The sequence below is a fragment of the Dreissena polymorpha genome, chromosome 11 (genome assembly GCF_020536995.1).
Source record: "Dreissena polymorpha isolate Duluth1 chromosome 11, UMN_Dpol_1.0, whole genome shotgun sequence".
Classification (NCBI taxonomy): Eukaryota; Metazoa; Mollusca; class Bivalvia; order Myida; family Dreissenidae; genus Dreissena; species Dreissena polymorpha.
Window position 1 is genome coordinate 26,983,362 of NC_068365.1, and position 22,022 is coordinate 27,005,383.

Below are 22,022 nucleotides of genomic sequence, written 5' to 3' on the forward strand. Positions count from 1 at the left end.
CAGTCTAGTATATGTAGGTTGAAAGCTAAAACCCATCGACCCAGCTTAATATGTGTAACATTTTGATACTTCATATACGAATGCTACAGAATAAACGACAATCACAATAGACCCATCAAATTATTTCACCGCGTAGGGTTTGTAACTCTTCATGATATGATCAATTTCTGACGAATATTCGACATTGTATTCTCATTTTGATTCTACGCCATTAGTATTATTTCGATGCCTGGTTTACAGTGTTTTTTTTTTTTGTTTATGTGACGAAACGTTGGATAATGGCCATTTCGATAATCTGCGAAAAAGTCCCTTTAAAATGCACAGACACGCGTGTGAGAGTATTAGCTTCTTCTGTTTTTTTATCTAATGGCACATATTTGGAAAGCAAATAAAGGTGTTATTACTTAATGTGCGCATGTGTAAAGCAGTATGGCGAACGCTTAATAAGGCGTTCTAGAGGCATTTGATTTCATTTTAGAAGGGCACGTTTGCACCTGGTATGGATTTTTCGGCGTAGCTTTTGAACCCAGCTTTTCACATAAACTGATCTTTGTAAGCGGCCAATGAACTTTGAATAAAATGTCCCGCCCGTAAAACAGAAACTTTTCAAAACAGAAAATGTGCAATCTACAAATAATTATCAAATTAAAATGTATAGTTAATTCAATTTACTTCCTATTGTTTGAAGTATATGACATGAAAAGGGATACTACAGTTCGTTTTGCAACGATGTTAACTGCGTGCTCAGTATAAAACAATTTTATCTCTGATGCCAAGATTGATGGATAGAACAGTTGCGCACTCAACTCACGACATCAATACAGTTTGTGTGTGCCCCTCATATTTAGAAGATTGACCTTAAAGGCTATTTTCTCATATTTAATAATAACAACCATATTTCGCTCTGTGTACTAGTATATTTTTATCCTAAGGGCATGGTTGTTCCCTATCGTTATATTCGTTTTGATAAAAATATGATTAATTGTTTTCGAAATTTTACGTTACAAATGTAAACGTATTAATTTTATATCAAGCCATTACTTTAAATCAAGCCAGTAAAAACTTCTTATATAAACGCTATCGCTTTAACTAGATGAACTTGAATTGTATTCAATCAACATCGTTTTCTTTTAATTGTAATTGTTTTAATTATGACTTATGCTTCATGTGAAGCGATTTTGTCGCGCATTCTTGCCACGCCCAGATGTAAAATATCACGTTGTCTTTTCAGACGGGCACATGGGCGCCTTGGTATGGAGGAAATATCACAATGAACAGGTTCTTGGGCCAAGGGGTTTTCGGCAATAAAACCTTACTAGTGTCCACGCTGCTGGTATTGGGCTTATTTTATTGTTCACCAAATGTTAATGTACATTTCCATTGCGGCGACAAATGATGTATTAATTTGATGTTTAATGCTTTATGAATTTCCCTGTATGAAACTGTATGAAACTGGCTATTGATTTACTTTAAAAAAAAAACTAGCGTTTTTGTTTTCAATTGTTATTTGCCCTATATTTGCATTGAAAGGAATTGTCATTGTGAAAGAAAACGTCATAATTATTATAGGCGACTTATTAAACCATTTCCTTAATTAAAACTTCATTATTCTAAGATTGTGTTACACATTCTTTTGTTAAAAGGTTCGATATGCTGTTCTTATGTTCTGTTCATAATTAATTTGCAAAATGTTTAGGGATTTAAAAGCAACTTAATTGCATAATTAACAATGATTGTGATCTCTCATCTCCTTATGGACAATTTTAAAATGAGAACTGCTATAAAATATACACACACACAATTTTTACAATTGTTTACAATTTATAACATTATTTGTACGTTAATTCTATTCAGCACAACATAGCACTGGTAACATTTTGGAAACATTTAACTCAATAATCATCCACAGGAACCTCCGTACGCGATGCTGCGGACGGACATGCTAAAGAGCAAGCCGCTGGAAGGGAACGCGCGCTACGAGGGGTTCTGTATCGACCTGCTCAGCGAGATGGCGCGCATTGTGGGCTTCGAGTATGGAATGAGTGATGTATTGGACGTCATCATTGATGACGTTCATTCGAACGAATGATAAAGGGGGCTAAGTTTCGTTAAGCTGGCGAGAATCACTGCGATTTGTGGCGCTTGAAGACTGGCCCAGCACGTTTGCCGAAATTTGACATGTATATGGACAAGAATGCGATCTACCTGTTGGCGTAGGCGTTATACCTGGCAAAAATCAAGTTTTCGAGTATTTTGTGTATAAATACTTTTATGGGAAAGGGCACGCGCACAGATAAACATTGTGACGTCACTTCACAAACAGCGTTAGACATCCGCCATCTTGTAACGCGACAAAGAAACTCAGTGTTATTAATTCAATAAACACAGAAAATATGATTGTGTTTAATTATCATTAATACAAATGTCTATATTTTGTGCAGCGGATGTTTATTCAGACGGATACGACAGAATTATGTAAGTATCATTGTGTACTATACAGTAGATTTTACTACGCAAGAAATTTATTATATCTCACTGACAAAATGAGCTTGACACATAAACAACAACCGGATCGGATTTACATCCACATAATATTGTGCGAATCCGATGCAATTTAAATTACTAATGTTTGATAACGTTTGATGAATTCGTTATATCAATATGCATTAACTTTCAAGGGGAATAATTATAATTGAAATGTGCGATTCAATGACAGTGTTATATGGGGATAATTAGTCGTTTAGACGTAACAGATAAGTATTTAGTTTGTTGTGTTTCATTTTCAACATAATTTTACCGCTTTTTCCTTAAAGTAAAACAGTTCAGTCGTCATTATATCTTGAATTTTAAATATTGAAATACATGTCGGATATTTCATATTTTCGGACGTTGCTGCGTAAGCTAGTTGTCAACATAATTATTAAGATACATATTTACCTTTTACCATACAATTGTGCAGCTGTTGTCTACTTAATGACGCGCTGTTTAATGTCTATAATGTTTTTCTGCCCGTGATGATAATAAGTCTTTAAATCAACAAACCTCAGCAATGTCAATGGTCTGTCAACATTAGAAAATTATTAGCTAAAGAAACTTCAGCGTACAATTTATATGGTATTGACATACCTGTTCTCTGAGGCCAACTCTGTATCTAAAGTCAACCAGAGTCGTAACATATTTATGTCACGCAATAAATCAAAGAATACTCATTTTCTTGGATACATTACTACATATATTGGTGAATGAATATAAATTACTGCATCGAGGAATATTTTAAGGTTTAAATGTTTCAAATGCATCTAACAATAGATGAAAATAACTCTCATCAGTCTGAAATTCACAATTTTGAAGCCATTGTCGCTTTGTCCAAGACTAGTTTTCATTTGGATACTGTCGGATCATCCTTGACATCTTTTGCTGATATTGTAAACAATAAAACATTACCTTTGTTTTCTGAAATCTATTATTTGTGATTAACAACAAACGTCTGGTGGATTATAAAACTGATTTCAGTGTGAATCGGGTAGTTTTAAATATTTACTTTGAGTTTGTATTTACACTACAATTTGTTAACAAAACAAGCCAGAATATTCTAAAATACCGGGAAATGTCATTCTGAATTTGAAAACACTTGAGCACATGGTATACAAATACAAATTTTATTTTAAGTCAGTTTGTACATAACAAGTATAACATTAGCGATGTATCGCTATTGACTGACATATGGTATGTTACTCAAAGTAGAAATACCGTGAAATCTCGGGAGATTCGCATTTCAAGAAAGTCTGACACATCGCTGTTTTTCTCGATATGAAAGAGCAGAATAGATAAATTTTAAATGTTTAAGATAGTATTTTGTGAAAGAATGTATCGGTTAAATGTGAAAAATGTCAATCTTTCCAATCAAGACGTGATTGATTTGGGCCAATAACTGCATTTAAAACCTGTTTTGGACCGGTCTTTGTTAACTGTCAACTTTTCGGGATTTTCTGGTTGACTTTCCTAATGGGGTTGGTCCATAACTATTAAGTCGCGCCAGTAGTCATAGTATAAGCAACATTGAAGCCTAATATGCATTCATCTATTATTACATAAAAATGATGATTTTTTTCTTACTTGGTAACTGGCGACACACATTTTCAATTCTATTTCATTAAATTTGGCATATATATTAATAAAAATGGCATCGTATGAACATGTCGTCATAGAAAAAAGGACCATTGAAGCCTAATATGCATTCATCTATTATTATTTGGGAACAAATAATTTTAACGTGTGAAGACCCTACATAAAAATGCTAATTTTGTTCTTACTTGGTACCTGGCGACACACATTTTCAAGTCTATTTTATTAAATTTGGCATAGATATTTATAAAAATGGTATCGTATGAACCATTAGTCGTAGTATAAGCAATATTGAAGCCTAATATGCATTAATCTATTATTATTTGGGCACAAATAATTTTACTGTGTGAAGACCCTACATAAAAATGCTGTTTTTTCCTTACTTGGTACCTGGCGACACACATTTTCAAGTCTATTTCATTAAATTTGGCATAGATATTTATAAAATTGGCATCGTATGAACCAGTAGTCATAGTATAAGCAACATTGAAGCCTAATATGCATTCATCTATTATAATTTGGGCACAAATAATTTTACCGTGTGAAGACCCTACATAAAAATGCTGATTTTTCTCTTACTTGGTACCTGGCGACATTTTCAAGTCTATTTCATTAAATTTGGCATAGATATTTTTAAAAATAGCATCGTATGAACCAGTAGTCATGGTATAAGCAACATTGAAGCCTAATATGCATTCATCTATTATTATTTTGGGCACAAATAATTTTACCATGTGAAGACCCTACATAAAAATGCTGATTTTTTTCTTACTTGGTAACTGGCAACACACATTTTCAATTCTATTTCATTAAATTTGGCATATATATTAATCAAAATGGCATCGTATGAACATGTCGTCATAGTAAAAGCAACATTAAAGCCTAATATGCATTCATCTATTATTATTTGGGAACAAATAATTTTACCGTGTGAAGACCCTACATAAAAATGCTAATTTTGTTCTTACTTGGTACCTGGCGACACACATTTTCAAGTCTATTTTATTAAATTTGGCATAGATATTTATAAAAATGGTATCGTATGAACCATTAGTCATAGTATAAGCAATATTGAAGCCTAATATGCATTCATCTATTATTATTTGGGCACAAATAATTTTACTGTGTGAAGACCCTACATAAAAATGCTGTTTTTTTTTCTTACTTGGTACCTGGCGACACACATTTTCAAGTCTATTTCATTAAATTTGGCATAGATATTTATTAAATTGGCATCGTATGAACCAGTAGTCATAGTATAAGCAACATTGAAGCCTAATATGCATTCATCTATTATTATTTGGGCACAAATAATTTTACCGTGTGAAGACCCTACATAAAAATGCTGTTTTTTTTCTTACTTGGTACCTGGCGACACACATTTTCAAGTCTATTTCATTAAATTTGGCATAGATATTTATAAAATTGGCATCGTATGAACCAGTAGTCATAGTATAAGCAACATTGAAGCCTAATATGCATTCATCTATTATTATTTGGGCACAAATAATTTTACCGTGTGAAGACCCTACATAAAAATGCTGATTTTTCTCTTACTTGGTACCTGGCGACACACATTTTCAAGTCTATTTCATTAAATTTGGCATAGATATTTTTAAAAATGGCATCGTATGAACCAGTAGTCATGGTATAAGCAACATTGAAGCCTAATATGCATTCATCTATTATTATTTTGGGCACAAATAATTTTACCATGTGAAGACCCTACATAAAAATGCTGATTTTTTTCTTACTTGGTAACTGGCAACACACATTTTCAATTCTATTTCATTAAATTTGGCATATATATTAATAAAAATGGCATCGTATGAACATGTTGTTATAGTAAAAGCAACATTGAAGCCTAATATGCATTCATCTATTATTATTTGGGCACAAATAATTTTACCGTGTGAAGACCCTACATAAAAATGCTAATTTTGTTCTTACTTGGTACCTGGCGACACACATTTTCAAGTCTATTTTATTAAATTTGGCATAGATATTTATAAAAATGATATCGTATGAACCATTAGTCATAGTATAAGCAATATTGAAGCCTAAAATGCATTCATCTATTATTATTTGGGCACAAATAATTTACTGTGTGAAGACCCTACAAAAAAATGCTGTTTTTTTTCTTACTTGGTACCTGGCGACACACATTTTCAAGTCTATTTCATCAAATTTGGCATAGATATTTATAAAATTGGCATCGTATGAACCAGTAGTCATAGTATAAGCAACATTGAAGCCTAATATGCATTCATCTATTATTATTTGGGCACAAATTATTTTACCGTGTGAAGACCCTACATAAAAATGCTGATTTTTCTCTTACTTGGTACCTGGCGACACACATTTTCAAGTCTATTTCATTAAATTTGGCATAGATATTTTTAAAAATGGCATTGTATGAACCAGTAGTCATGGTATAAGCAACATTGAAGCCTAATATGCATTCATCTATTATTATTTAGGGCACAAATAATTTTACCATGTGAAGACCCTACATAAAAATGCTGATTTTTTTCTTACTTGGTACCTGGCGACACACATTTTCAATTCTATTTCATTAAATTTGGCATATATATTAATAAAAATGGCATTGTATGAACATGGCGTCATAGTATAAGCAACATTGAAGCCTAATATGCATTCATCTATTATTATTTGGGAACAAATAATTTTACCGTGTGAAGACCCTACATAAAAATGCTGATTTTTTTCTTACTTGGTACCTGGCGACACACATTTTCAAGTCTATTTCATTAAATTTGGCATAGATATTTTTAAAAATGGCATCGTATGAACCAGTAGTCATGGTATAAGCAACATTGAAGCCTAATATGCATTCATCTATTATTATTTTGGGCACAAATAATTTTACCATGTGAAGACCCTACATAAAAATGCTGATTTTTTTCTTACTTGGTAACTGGCAACACACATTTTCAATTCTATTTCATTAAATTTGGCATATATATTAATAAAAATGGCATCGTATGAACATGTCGTCATAGTATAAGCAGAGAAGCATAATACGCATTCATCTATTAAAATTTGGGCTCATACAATTTTACCGTGTTAGCATCATATATCAAGTTGCAGATTTTTTTAATATTCGCCACATACCCACAGGCATTATTTTCCGTAAAGCCTCCGGCTTTCACATGTATACTTAGCATATCGGGATGACGATATCGAGTGATCCGCATTTTAAATAACGCGCTTAAAAACACCACGTGACTCACCTACATACCCGGATATTCAACCAGATTTTACCATTCTTCGGTTTGGCGTTCTGTCGAGTGGTTCGTTCTCTGGACAGGTAGGTAAATACCTGTTGAAATTGATTGAATCTATTGTTTTTATTGTTTAATACTGCCTTACTAAGGACGTAGTCCTAGTATTTAATTTGTCTGGCAATAATTAGAGCAAAAATATCTGACGAGCTTTGCTCGCGGAAAACACTGTCCGAAATTTCGGATGTGATGATTTTTTATTGCCATTTGTTCCCAGGACATTAAAGTATGTAGTAATTAATAAAACGAAAGGCAAGGCAGTTGTTTGCTCAAAGGTTTTTTATAATGCATGTGTAATTTATTCAAAAAGTAAGTTGACAGAAATATGTCGTCAGCTTCTATGAGCACGTGCATCGGAAAATACTGTCCGAAATTTCGGATTTCGGATGTGATGATTTTTTATTGTCATTTGTTCTCAGAAGGACATTAAAGTTTGTAGTTATTAATAAAACGAAAGGCAAGGCAGTTGTTTGCTAAAAGGTTGCTTATATATATGTGTAATTTATTCAAAAAGTAAGTTAAAAGACTGACAGAAATATGTCGTCAGCTTCTATGAGCACGTGCATCAATCCAATAATGAATTCCAATGTGTTTTCTTTTTCTAAATTGTCCAAGCAAGAAATTGACAATTTGAAATTTGCTTTTGGAGTAAATTCTGATGACGTATGCACGGAAAATGATGACATTACCCACTATTATGGGCATAATTTATACAATTGACCAAACATCCATTTGAAAATGGACCATTATGATAGTGACAATAATGTTCACTTATAGTAAAATAATATAATTATAATAAAAAGGATACTGGGCTGAGTTCTCAGCAGACGTGTTTGATGGTATTGACAATGATCCCACCTCAGAGGTTTTTGGGGATTTGCCTAATTTTAAGGGCACTTGAAAAGGAAGTTGCCATTCCCCAATATTTGGCTAATTTGATTAACACCGTTTGTTCTGTTCAGTGTGACACTGATTCAATTGTTTTTTAAAATATAAATTACCAGAGAATTGTTTGTGTCTGGGTGCACCTTTGATTAACAATGAAATTTGGAAAGTCCTAGGAAAAAGGGCAAGGTCACAAAATCAGGACATGGTGGAGATTTAGAATTTAGCGCCGTGGCAACAGGGATTGTGCCTATTATTAAGTTGGCCAATATGGTAAAGACACAGATTGCTAATAGTCCTGAGGTTATTAATTCAGTCTCTTATATGACCATAATGTACTATATAATCTATCTCTTAGGCGCAGGTATATGATAAGACCAAATGTAAACAAAAAGTATTCAAATCTGTGTAATGTTAACACACCAGTTTCATCAATGCAGTTTGGTGATAATATTAGCAAAGAAATTCTAAACTGTGACAATTGTGTTGCTTTGTGAATGATATGAGAATGTGAGCGTTCTATGCAATACCCTTAAGACGCTCTCTGGGTAGAAGTTTTTTCATCCTGCAACTTTCATTGGTAGTTTTGAACCTCCTAATGCCATTTGGTTCACCATACCCTCAAAGGGGTTCATACATAGGGGCAACTCGATCATGCGGTGCCTTTAGATAAGTAGACTATTCCCAATGCTACTGTTACTATGGCTGACCAGTCAATAGACTGTTGGTATGCACTGAGGGAAAATTTAGTATCACGTGCAAAAATGGGAGAAATTTTTACTAGACTCTTGGATTTTTCTTACTATTCCTGGCTAAACATTATTTCAAATGAAATTCCATTTAGTTTTGATCCAATATTATTTGTTAATGAGGAAGTAAATCTTTTACTTAAAAAAGAAGCGATTGTACAGTCAAGTGATGAAGACAATCAGTTTATTTCTAATATTTTTATAGTGCCTAAAGCAAATGAGAATTATAGACCAGTAATTAATTTGAAATATCTAATGAATTAATTGTTTGTGAGCACTGTAAATAAGAAATGTTATAAATGTTTTTGGATCTCATTCAGAAGAATGATTATTTTAGAGTATAGATCTGCAGGATACATATACTTTAAGTACCTTGGAATGAACATGATCAAAGAATTTATTTTCGGATTGAATGGAAATCTATAAGTTTGTTTGCCTGACGCCTAGTTTAGCGCCAGCTCCAATATTGTTAACATAAAATTTACAGCCAATACATGCTTGGTTTAGATTTATGGAAATCATGTGTTTATATTATATCTAGATGTTTCAGTTAATATGCATCAAATTAAAGAGACCTGTTTACAAAATTCAAACTGGATTCTAGACATAGTGAAATTTTTAGGATTAATTATAAATAATTAAATATCTGTATTACAGCCTTCGCAGATAATAGTGATTAGTAGTCATTTTGGTTTTGTCATTGATACCGTCTGGTTTATGGTGTTTTAACAGAGGGCATAGCACAGAGGATTGTGACTGATAATGAAACTGTATTGCATACAAGGCATGTGAGAGTACGAGAAATTGCTTCCTTCACAGGCAGATACCATGTAGTTAATGCATTTTTTGCTATTCTAGAGGCGCCTTTGTATTATAGAAGCTTAGAGCGCGATAAGTTTAGAGGTCATGGGGATATTAATGACTTTGATAAAGGTACATATTTGAGTAATGGAAGTAAGGAGGAGTTAAAACTGTGATATTCATATTAAGATACAAAGTGTTAATGTTACTTCTGTGTCTTATATTACAGATATGGGAGCAATGAATTAAGGTCCTATGGATTGCTTGGTATAAGGCATTTGGATTTGGTGTTTTAATATACACAAATATTTTTTATTTTAGCAATTCATATTCCAGGAAATACTAATATTTAAGCAGATTTTTATTCTAAAAAGTTTTTCAAACTCCACATAGTGGATATTAAATCTGACATTTTTCTAGAAGTTGAAGACACCTGTTTTAGACAGATACAGACCTTTTTGCGTCTAGGCTTAATACATAGATACATTTGTTTAATGGTTCCCAGAACTAGGGTCTTATGGTGTTGATGTATTTTATATGTCTTGTAGTGGTATGTAGCCTTATATTTTCAACCTTTTAATCTGATTGGCAAAATATGCAATATGATTATTTCTAATGAAGTAGAACAGGCATTTTTAGTTTGTCCTGTTTGGAAAAGTTGATCACGGTATCAATTGGTATTGTCTAATATAATCATGGTATCCAATGGTATTGTCTAATATAATCATGGTATCCATTGGTATTGTCTAATATAATTTCTTTGCCAGTCAGGTTACTGAGACATCTGGACCTATTGTTTCATCCGTACAGCAGCATGGTGCATCCTCTCAGTCATTCATTGAAGATGGTCGTGGTGACTATATCCGGCAATCATTGTCGAGTTGGGGAGTTTCACAAAGAACTGCAGAAATTGCCCTGTCAGCCTATATACCATGGACAAGGAATCAATATCGTTTGACCTGGAAAAAGTGGTATTTATGGTGTGGTTTAATGGCTTTACAGTCCCTTTCAAATGACTGAAGGTGTAGTGGTGTATGACCTCCATGAGGATTAGAAATCCTATTTAGTGTTAAATACTCATTATGCAATGCTATTGTAGAAATTGTAATTTTATGGTTACATTTGGTGTTCCAATATATTTTTTATAACTAAATTTATGTAGGAATATTTAATATTTGTCCAGTTCTTCCTAGATATATATATTCACATGGAGTGTGAGTACTGTTCTCAAGTTTTATGGTCTTTGTATCCATTAAATAAACTGACTATGAAAATGATGACACTTTAGGTGTCTGCTTTAATAGCATTATCCTGCGTCCCAGGGCTTAGACTTTAGTGTTACTTAACACACTTAGGCTATATGAAGACAAGTAATAATAATGTGTGTTTTGTGTTTCCTAATCATCTCATAATCACTAATAAGCATAATAATTATCTGTTAGTTTTAGAAAATTTCATTATGAGAAATTGTATGTTATGCATACCGTGTTGTTTTATGTAAAATGTCCTGAAGCCTTTAGAAATGTATATTATTTGTTAGTGTTTTATGTAACCTATAAGACAGTTACCACTTGTACTGCGGCTAGATGGCTAAGGAAAGTCTTACTACTTTTGGTATAGACATTGGTATTTTTAAGGCTTGTGTGTTTACATCTGCAGCTACTTCTGCAGCATATAATAAAGGATGATCCTTAGTGGGCATTTTTCAAAACTCCAGACTGGAAATTTGACAAGAATTTTTATAACTGGAGTACAGAAATCAGTGTCAATTAATGACGCTGTGTTAGGTAGTTAATAATTATTATTTTAAACTAGTAATGAAATGTGTTGATGAAGATAGCATATCCAAAAATGTTGTGTTGATTTGTTTTAACAGGGTTGAATCTCCTGTGAAAATGTCTGTAGTGTTACATCCATAAATGATTGATAATGATAGTTATGATGGAAGTCTTTAGTTAAAGATACTCACCGTTGTTATTGTTTGTGTTCGGTTTTGTTGCTAGATTTAAAGATGCTAAGTATACATGTGAAAGCCGGAGGCTTTACGGAAAATAATGATCCATCATCCAAGCTTTAGTGAAGGATGATGGGCATTATTTGAGTAAAGCCGGAGGCTGAGCATGTATACTCCCACCCTTCTTTATGAAATTATATTATGTATTCTGAGAATATAATTTAATATATGGCTTTTCGGTTGATTGAAGTTTGATCAACTCTTTTCCCTTCCCTTTGTGCTTGTGTACGATTTTGAAGCAACAAAACAGTTTTAAAGAATGGTAAAATCTGGTTGAATATCCGGGTATGTAGGTGAGTCACGTGGTGTTTTTAAGCGCGTTATTTAAAATGCGGATCACTCGATATCGTCATCCCGATATGCTAAGTATACATGCTCAGCCTCCGGCTTTACTCAAATAATGCCCATCATCCTTCACTAAAGCTTGGATGATGGATCATTTTCATTAATATCTCAAAAAAATAGACCTATATATTAATACACATGGCATCTAAAGAACATTTTATCATTCATGGTTCCCAGCCAACCTGGAAATCAGGGAAAACCTGGAAAAAGACTTTCACTTTTTCCAGTCAGGGAAAAGTCAGGGAATTTGGGAAAAGTTTCTGAAATCAGGGAAAAATCAGGGAATTTTGCTTGGGCAGACTTTCCCAACTTGTCTCGAGAAGTCCATACAATTAAAACAGCAAATTATTTCCTCTGCATGGCTATGGTGACTTTGTAGTATACATGTAGCTTTAAAAATAAGTTATGTCTGCAACTGCTATTTATTCAGGGTGTCTAAAACAAGAAATAGGTCGAAATTATGATCCTGGACGTTTTATTTTCCATCAGGGAAAAGTCAGGGAATTTTGTTCATACAAAAAGCTGGGAACCCTGTAATAAAGCAATCTAGAGGCATGAAATGCATTTTTCTATTATGATATGTCCACAAATTATTTCACTAAGTGATGACCAAGCTTGAATATGAGGATTTGTTGAATATTTCATGCTAACCAACATACATTTTTAGTTGTATATCAGGATTCAATTCCTATACCTTAGTGAAAATGGCATCGGAAGAACATTTGTTCATTGTACTATATGGAATGAAACATTATATCTATCCATCTTATAGTTTATTGCAGTTTCAGTAATATTCTGTCTATAAATGATTTCAACATGATATAATTATAAATCATTGCTAGCAAATGTGTATATATGAAAAAAAAAAATAGACAGTTTATTTTTCCCCATTTATGTATATATATCTATGTATACATCTTTTGTTGTAAACAGTTATGCGACATGTGTCAGAAACGCCCAGTACACATATATGGACAGAATAATTTTTTCACTTACCGGTATGTGGGTGTATGTTGGCTCCACTTCACAAGATACAGTCATTGTAGTTTAATTGAAAAACGCATCTTACAATGTAAGATGAGTTCTGGGTTCAAGCCCCAGCAGTGGCCTATCATGTGTGATATACAGAGCCATTATGATTAAATATACACAGTTATCTTTTTATGTCCCCCACTATAGTAGTGGGGGACATATTGTTTTTGCCCTGTCTGTTGGTTGGTCTGTCTGTCTGTCTGTCTGTCTGTTTGCGCCAACTTAAACATTTTGCAATAACTTTTGCTATATTGAAGATAGCAACTTCATATTTGGCATGCATGTGTATCTCATGAAGCTGCACATTTTGAGTGGTGAAAGGTCAAGGTCATCCTTCAAGGTCAGAGGTCAAATATATGTGGCCAAAATCGCTCATTTTATAAATACTTTTGCAATATTGAATATAGCAACTTGATATTTGGCATGCATGTGTATCTCATGGAGCTGCACATTTTGAGTGGTGAAAGGTCAAGGTCATCCTTCAAGGTCAGAGGTCAAATATATGTGGCCCAAATCGCTTATTTTATGAATACATGTACTTTTGCGATATTGAAGATAGCAACTTCATATTTGGCATGCATTTGTATCTCATGGAGCTGCACATTTTGAGTGGTGAAAGGTCAAGGTCATTCTTCAAGGTCAGAGGTCAAATATATGTGGCCCAAATCGCTTATTTTATTAATACTTTTGCGATATTGAAGATAGCAACTTGATATTTGGAATGCATATGTATCTCATGGAGCTGCACATTTTTAAACAATACAATTAAATATAAGGAATAATGTTAAAGGGGCATTGCTGCTTAGCCATTTTTGGGATGTTATTGTGATTTTTGGCCAAATTTGACACTGAATAACACGGTTTATATACATCCCAAGCATAAATGCTTCTAAATTTGTAAAAAAAACAAGTCGAAGTGTGCAGAATATTAAAAATTTGCAACTTTCTGATGTCTAAAGGTCATTAAATGCCACTTAAAGTTTACATGTTTTGTACAAAAGACCCATTTTGTGCTGTCCATCATTGGTTAATGTTTTACGCTTCAGGTCCAAAAACGCTCATTCTGTAGCTTGTTTGGACTATATTCTATAATGTGGCCACGTTTCAGCAGATTCGGCCCAGTGGTTCTGATTTTATACGCCGTGCCTAGCTTTTATTAGTCCACTACCGGTTTCACTTATGGTTTGCACTCTGTGTGTCCGTCAGTTAGTCAGTCAGTCAGTCTGTCACACTTTTCTGAATCCTGCGATAACTTTAAAAGTTCTTAATATTTTTTCATGAAACTTGAAACATGGATAGATGGCAATAAGGACATTATGCACGTGATTTCATTTTGTTCCTACGTCAAAAATTCTGGTTTCTATGGCAATAAATAAAAACATAAAATAAATTCTGACAATGGTGGAGCCGGTAGGGGACAAATTTGCTTGACAATTATGAGTCTTGTTGAGTATTACTCACTGACTTATGCATATGCGCTCGGCTGTTTTAGGAGAATACCTGAGGTATTGTCATAGCCAGCTCATCGTGTCGTGTCGTGTCTTTTCGCCGTCCGGCGTCCGCCATGCTAAAACCTTAACATTGACCCATTGTACCCACAATTTTCGTACCCACATTTTTTTTCGTAACCAAAATGTTCGTACCCACATTTGTTTAGACCCAAAATTTTCGAACCCACATTTTTTTAGTTCCCACTCATTCCATCCCGCGAAACCCTTAAGGTGTCGCAACTCTAGTACAAGATCATGTCTCTGCCCGACGCCCGCTACGTGGTGCTGCAGGACGGCAAGTGGGACGGCATCGTCAGGGAGCTTATCGACAGTGTATGGAATGAGTGATGTATTGGACGTCATCATTGATGACGTTCATTCGAACGAATGATAAAGGGGGCTAAGTTTCGTTAAGTTGGAGCAAATCACTGCGATTTGAGAGTCTTGAAAACTGGCCGAACACGTTTGCTGAAATTTGACATGTATATGGACCAGAATGCGATCTACCTGTTGGCGTAGGCGTTATACCTGGGAAAAATCTAGTTTTGGAGTATTTTGTGTTTAAATATTTTTTGTGGGAACGGGCACGCGCTCAAATAAACATTGTGACGTCACTTCACGAACAGCGCTAGAGATCCGCCATCTTGTAACGCGACAAAGAAACTCAGTGTTATTAATTCAATAAACACAGAAAAATATGATTGTGTTTAATAATCATTAATACAAATGTCTATATTTTGTGCAGTGGATGTTTATTCAGACAGATACGGCAGAATTATGTAAGTATCTTTGTGTACTTTACAGTAGATTTGATAGTGGTAAACAACTGCGTACCGGTAAAGTTCAATCTAGCCGATTTTACTACGCAAGAAATTTAAGTATCTCACTGGCAAAATGAGCTTGACACATAAACAACAACCGGATCCGATTTACATTCACATAATATTGTGGGAATCCGATGCAATGCAAATTACTAATGTTTGATAACGTTTGATGAATTCGTTATATCAATATGCATTAACTTTCAAGGGGAATAATTTTAATTGAAATGTGCGATTGAATGACAGTGTTATATTGGGATAATAAGTCGTTTAGCCGTTATCATGATAAGTATTTAGTTTGTTGTGTTTCATTTTCATTAAAACATAGTTTTACTGTTTTATCCTTAAAGTAAAACAGTTCAGTAGTCATTATATCTTGAATTTTAAATATTGAAATAGATGTCGGATATTTCATATTTTCGGACGTTGCTACGTAAGCTAGTTGTCAATATAATTATTAATATACTGATTTACCTTTTACGCATACAGTTGTGCAACTGTTGTCTACGTAATGATACGCTATTTAATGTCTATAATGTCTTCCTGCCCCTGATGATAATAAGTCTTTAACTCAACAAACCCCAGCAATGTCAATGGTCTGTCAACATTAGAAAAATATTAGCTAAAGAAACTTCAGCGTACAATTTATATAGTATTGACATACCTGTACGCTGAAGCCAACCCTGTATCGAAAGTCAACCAGAGTGGTAACATATTTATGTCACGCTATAAATCAAAGAATACTCATTTTCTTGGATACATTTCTACATATTGATGTATCTTTACTATTTTCCAGGTAAAACTTAACACGTGCTAAAAGATATAACGATTTAATAACAATAATCACAAGCTAATTTCACTGAGTGTTCGTTCGTTAACAGTCGGACAGGCTCCCTGCGTCTCCTCTATACGCATGCGCAACGCGCTTCCGATGGGTCAGACGCAACTCTCCAGGTCAGCCACAACACTCCCCCCGTCTTTATTGTTGGAACCGCTCCCCGGACCAGGTACCACCGCCCGAAACAATATTCTGCCATTTATCTGGTTGTGGTTTGTTGTGCCAATCCTGGATTGCCAAACTGGCGTATATTGGGGACCATCGATTTCCGAGGTAGATCTACAGGGCAACCTGCCCTGTGGAGATCGCATCAGACAGGTTGACTGCGTTTCTCGTGGTGACTTTCAGGATGTGCTGCGTTGTCACCCCCTGAAGTTCCGCCAACATCGCAGTCACATCCCCATCTTCCGTTGGCGCCGGAAATCGATGATAGGGCCTAGTGAAGTAAGGAGCGTGAATTCACTCCTGTTGTAACAAAAGTGGGTGTTGGGAAAAACTTCCAGCCAACACCCGACACGACTGAGTGAACGGCTCGCCCCCCGGATCCCACGGATATGAATCAGGCTGACTAGCCGATTCCATTCGATTGAAAACATGAGCTAACTGGCCGCTTGGATCGGCCAACTGTCTATCGTAAACTGCTGGCGCATGGACCTTTTCAAATTTAACCCCCACGCTGTCACACCCAGGGACACGACAGGTGTGGTTTCTTGTACACTTATCCACCTGGCGCTGGCTCTCCAAGCTCTTCTGGATCTGGGACAAACTGTCCCTTCTTGTGGTCGTGCGACTCCTTAAAGGACTTGTATCCTCGGACTGGTCGCCCTCGACCCCGTCTCTTCTGGTGGTCGTGCGACTCCGAACAGGACTTGTATCCTCGGACTGATCGCCCTCGACCCCTACCAAAGGTAGACATCCAACCGCCCAGGACTCGGTATGACCTTCTGCCTTCTTGTCCGAGAAGTGACACTCTTGGACCCCAACAGTAGCTTCTACCTTGTCACCGCTGGAAGAACTGACATCCATCGGGCAAACTGCCGTCGATGACTTTTTATGACCCTTTCTCGGAATTGGCGTTCCTGACAGGATATCCGGATCCGGACCTATGTCCACTGTTCGTTTGAACATGATAACTTTTGCTACCACCGGTTTATCTCTGAATGTTGTATTCAAAGGTATACTTTCGCCATTGATTAAAAGGCAGTCCGAGTGCAGATCAATCAATGCCTTGAAGTGCCGCAGCAGGTCATGTCCCAGCAACATCTCATCACTGATTGGCGCTACACATACCCCTTCCCTGGAAGACTGCTTTCCAAGCTGTACGTGTAAAGGCTGTGTCACAAATCCTTTGAGAACCGAATTCCTATCAGCAAGCTGCATGTTGATTTCCCTGACCTTGCCTGGTTTCCGCTCTAACTGGTCATAGACTGCTGAAGACAGTATAGATATATCCGCTCCAGAGTCTACCCGAGCCCTAACCTGACGGTCTCCTACCAACATATTCACATACGAAGACCCTGCCGTCACAACCATGACTGCTATGGTCTCCACTCCACTTGCTGACACGGATTTGCCCCCTTCCTTTTCAGCCGCCAATCCAGATGAAGCATCCTGCTGCACTTCAACCGGCACTAACAAATGGCCTCTTGCTACATCGGGCTGCGGTGCCTGGCCTTCGCTACCGGCCCTTTGGAGATTAGTCTTCTGTGGACTCTTTTCAGCCACTTGACCTTCAGACGTTGATTTAAGGGATTCCTGGTACACCTTACAATTCTTTTTTATATGGCCCCTGCCATTACAATGAAAACATCTGAAAGTCCTCTGTGGGAACGTCATATCCTCGTTATTTCTTGCACTGTTTGATGCTAAACTAGCTTCAAACTTACAAGTCAGCTGCTCGATCGCCTTTTCCAGTTTTTCTAATCTCACATCACACGGGGACTGAACCGCATTGACCGCTATTTCTTGATCATATTGCTTAGCCTTCTTGCCATCCACCACTTGAGTGACATACTGATGGTGTCGTACCAGATCAACAGCATGCTGAATAGATCGTGGTCGTTCAAAACAGGCGTGTTTCCCTGCTTCACTGTCAATACAACCTTGACAGAACTTTGAAACTGCCTCCCTTTGACCAAACTGATCTGGAAGGTCCCTAAAAACAGGTATTGCCAGAGTTAACACTCTATCCGCCCAATCTTCTAACGATTCCTCCGGTTGCTGTGTAGCCTGCTGGAACTTAGCTCTACTTGTCTCAGGTAGTTCCTTTGAACCAAAGCGCCTTTCCATCTTTCGCATAATGTCACGGAAAGAAAAACTTTCTCCCATATGCGTCTCGATAGTGAAGTAATCGAGAGCCTTCCCCTCGAGGCACCAGTTCAGGTAATCACGGCATTCATGATCAGACCATTTGTAGACTTTCCGATAGCTGTTGAACTTTTGCTTGAATGACAGCCAACTGGTTCGTCCATCATATCGTAGGTTCTTTGGCTGCCTCCTTGGATCACCGTGGACTCTAGAGTGATATTCATTCTCTGATAAACTATCAGATTCTGAACTGGAACTGTAATAGAACCTTGATTGTGATGACCTTGCCCTGTGACGACCTTGTACATGACGATGCCGCCTCCTTGAAACACCGTGTCTTGACCCTGATCTTGAACTGGAGTCGCTGGAGTGATTCCTGTGCTTTGGCTTTTGTGATGGCCTACCACCAGATGGAGCATGACTGTAGCGGGAATGTTTACGAACTGACCGTCTGTTGTCGTCTTCATTTCCCGAGCCACTGTCGTCGTCTTCCTCTGATACCCTATCCTGTGACCGACGACGCCTAAAATGATCATAAGTCTTGGAGTGATTTCCCCTTTGCCTCTTTTCCACCCGCACCGCTGATTCATTGTCCGAGTCACTGCTCTCATTTCTTCTGAATTGTTTCTTCAACGGCTGTTCAACCCCCTGGCTATAAATTGAGGGCTTACAGGGCCTTTCATCGTGTCTTGACTGCTTTTTCTTATCGTTTTTAAATGGGCTGCTGCTCTTCATCTTCATATCTACCGCTACTGATTCCGCTTTTAATATCAGAAGCTATTTGTTTTTCAGATACATCATCAAGGCAATTCCGGGCCTTGCATAAAACTTCTGTGTATTTATTGCATCTTATTCAGTTCGGATCACTGCAGAAGTTTAAAACCTAAATAGTCCAAACGATGTATTTAAACCAAATTATGTTGAATAATATTGTTAACCAATGTTCACTTAATTAATTGCAACAATAGCCCACCATACCAACCAAACTGGTCAGAAGTATACGAACAGCCAAGTTCAACTCCCTCCGTCTTTACAACTGCAGCATAGTATCTGTTTGCAAACTGCAAAAAAACACCCTGTGTGCCCCCGAAAACTGCAAATGCGAGAAGTCCCTGTGCGCAAACTGCGACGTACCCCTGTGCGCCTCCGCAAACTGCGAAAACGGCTAGTACATGTTCACCTGTGTGCTCATAAACTCGTGACGTCACAGCAACAATTTTCTTTTCAAGAGAAACACTTCTTAAACAAATTAATACTGCCAAACTGGCTCAAATTTGTTTAAAAATACTCTGTGCTGGTCGATCTGCACCGACGAACGTACTCTAGACGATCTCAGTTGTGAAATACGATGTTTCAATAGCACGTGGTTGCCAAACTGGCAAATGCAAAAGTTCTTAATTACCCGGAATCCCGCTGTTCTTTAAGTATTTGCCTCGTCGCCAATGATGTATCTTTACTATTTTCCAGGTAAAACTTAACACGTGCTAAAAGATATAACGATTTAATAACAATAATCACAAGCTAATTTCACTGAGTGTTCGTTCGTTAACAGTCGGACAGGCTCCCTGCGTCTCCTCTATACGCATGCGCAACGCGCTTCCGATGGGTCAGACGCAACTCTCCAGGTCAGCCAGAACAATATATTGATGAATGAATATAAATTACTGCACCGAGGAATATTTTAAGGTTCAAATGTTTCAAATGCATCTTACAATAGATGAAAATAACTCTCATCAGTCTGAAATTCACAATTTTGACACCATTGTCGCTTTGTCCAAGACTAGTTTTAATTTGGATACTTTCGAACGACCTTGACATTTTTTTGCTGAAATTGTAAACATCACTTTCGTTTTGTGAAATCTATTATTTGTGATTAACAACATAAGTCTGGTGGATTATAAAACTGATTTCAGTGTGAATCGGGTAGTTTTAAATATTTACTTTTAGTTTGTATTTACACTACAATTTGTTCACAAAACAAGCCAGAATATTCTAAAATACCGGGAAATGTCATTCTGATTTTGAAAACACTTGAGCACATGGTATGTTACTTAAAAGTAGAAATACCATCATATGACCGTGAAATCTCGGGAGATTCGCATTTCAAGAAAGTCTGTCACATCGCTGTTTTTCTCCATGTGTAAGAGCAGAATAGATAAATTTTAAATGTTTAAGATAGTAGTTTGTGAAAGAATGTATCAGTTAAATGTGAAAAATGTCAATCTTTCCAATCAAGTGATTGATATGGGCCAATAACTGCATTTAAAAGCTGTTTTGGACCGGTCTTTGTTAACTGTCCACTTTTGGGCATTTTCTGGTTGACTTTCCTAATGGGGTTGGTCCATAACTATAAAGTCGCGCCAGTCAAAAGTCATAAAAAGCGACATTTAAAGTTATGGTAGCCAGAATTAGAAAAATATGTACAACTGAGCAATCAATCATGACAGACTGATGTCTCAGGTTAGTGCAGTGATTTTTCCACCAGATTCTCACCAAGGTGATCCCGGTTGATTTCACCACAATTGAATATATGTCAGTACACAAATAAATTATACAGCAGGTAATGACAATCGATAAATGTCTTAGTTTTAATTTAATTGTTCGCACAAATTTGGACACTCTTTGTGTCTGAGATATGTTGGGTTAAATGACCTTTACAACAAAACATACATCTCTGAATCTGCGATACATTACAGTTAAAGTTTAACACATGTAAAATACCAGTATTCAGATCTGAAAATATCCTTAAAAACTCGTATGGTATGAAATACATATATCTTGTGACGTATTTTCATTTTAAATCTTGAATTTGATGACTACTTGAATTTAATGACGACAAGTCGGACATGCAGTTAAATATTTTAATACGTCTATCGTGTGACATAATTTCATTTAAACTCTAGATTGTAACGACATTAGTCTGACGCGTGCGGCGTTATTTTGTTTAACAGTAAAACAAAAATTAAGTAGACTATCAACAAAATACAAAAAGTGTACTTGTAAATAAAAACTCCTTCATTCCGTATAAAGATTGTACGTTACAGCAGAGCTCCAGATAACTTTTCTGAGTAATTTGGTTAATACCCACTACTTTTGAGTTCAATTGGGTATTTTCATATTCAATTGGGTACAAAAAAGTCGGTACCCACTACCGGGTACTTTAATTGACAATTGGGTACCTTTGTTTTAAAATTGGGTATGTTCATTGTCTTAAATTCTCACCTGCTTACCTGAATAAGCTGGTTGTAGTTCCACTCTTAATTGATTAGTTTCAGAGATTTTGTGTAATTATGTAGATGTATCCATAATA

At 36.1% G+C, this 22,022-nt stretch overlaps 1 pseudogene; it reads left to right on the top strand.

The window, feature by feature from the left end:
* LOC127849712 (glutamate receptor ionotropic, kainate 2-like) overlaps positions 1-22,022 on the top strand; it is a 66,202-nt pseudogene that overhangs the window by 15,466 nt on the left and 28,714 nt on the right.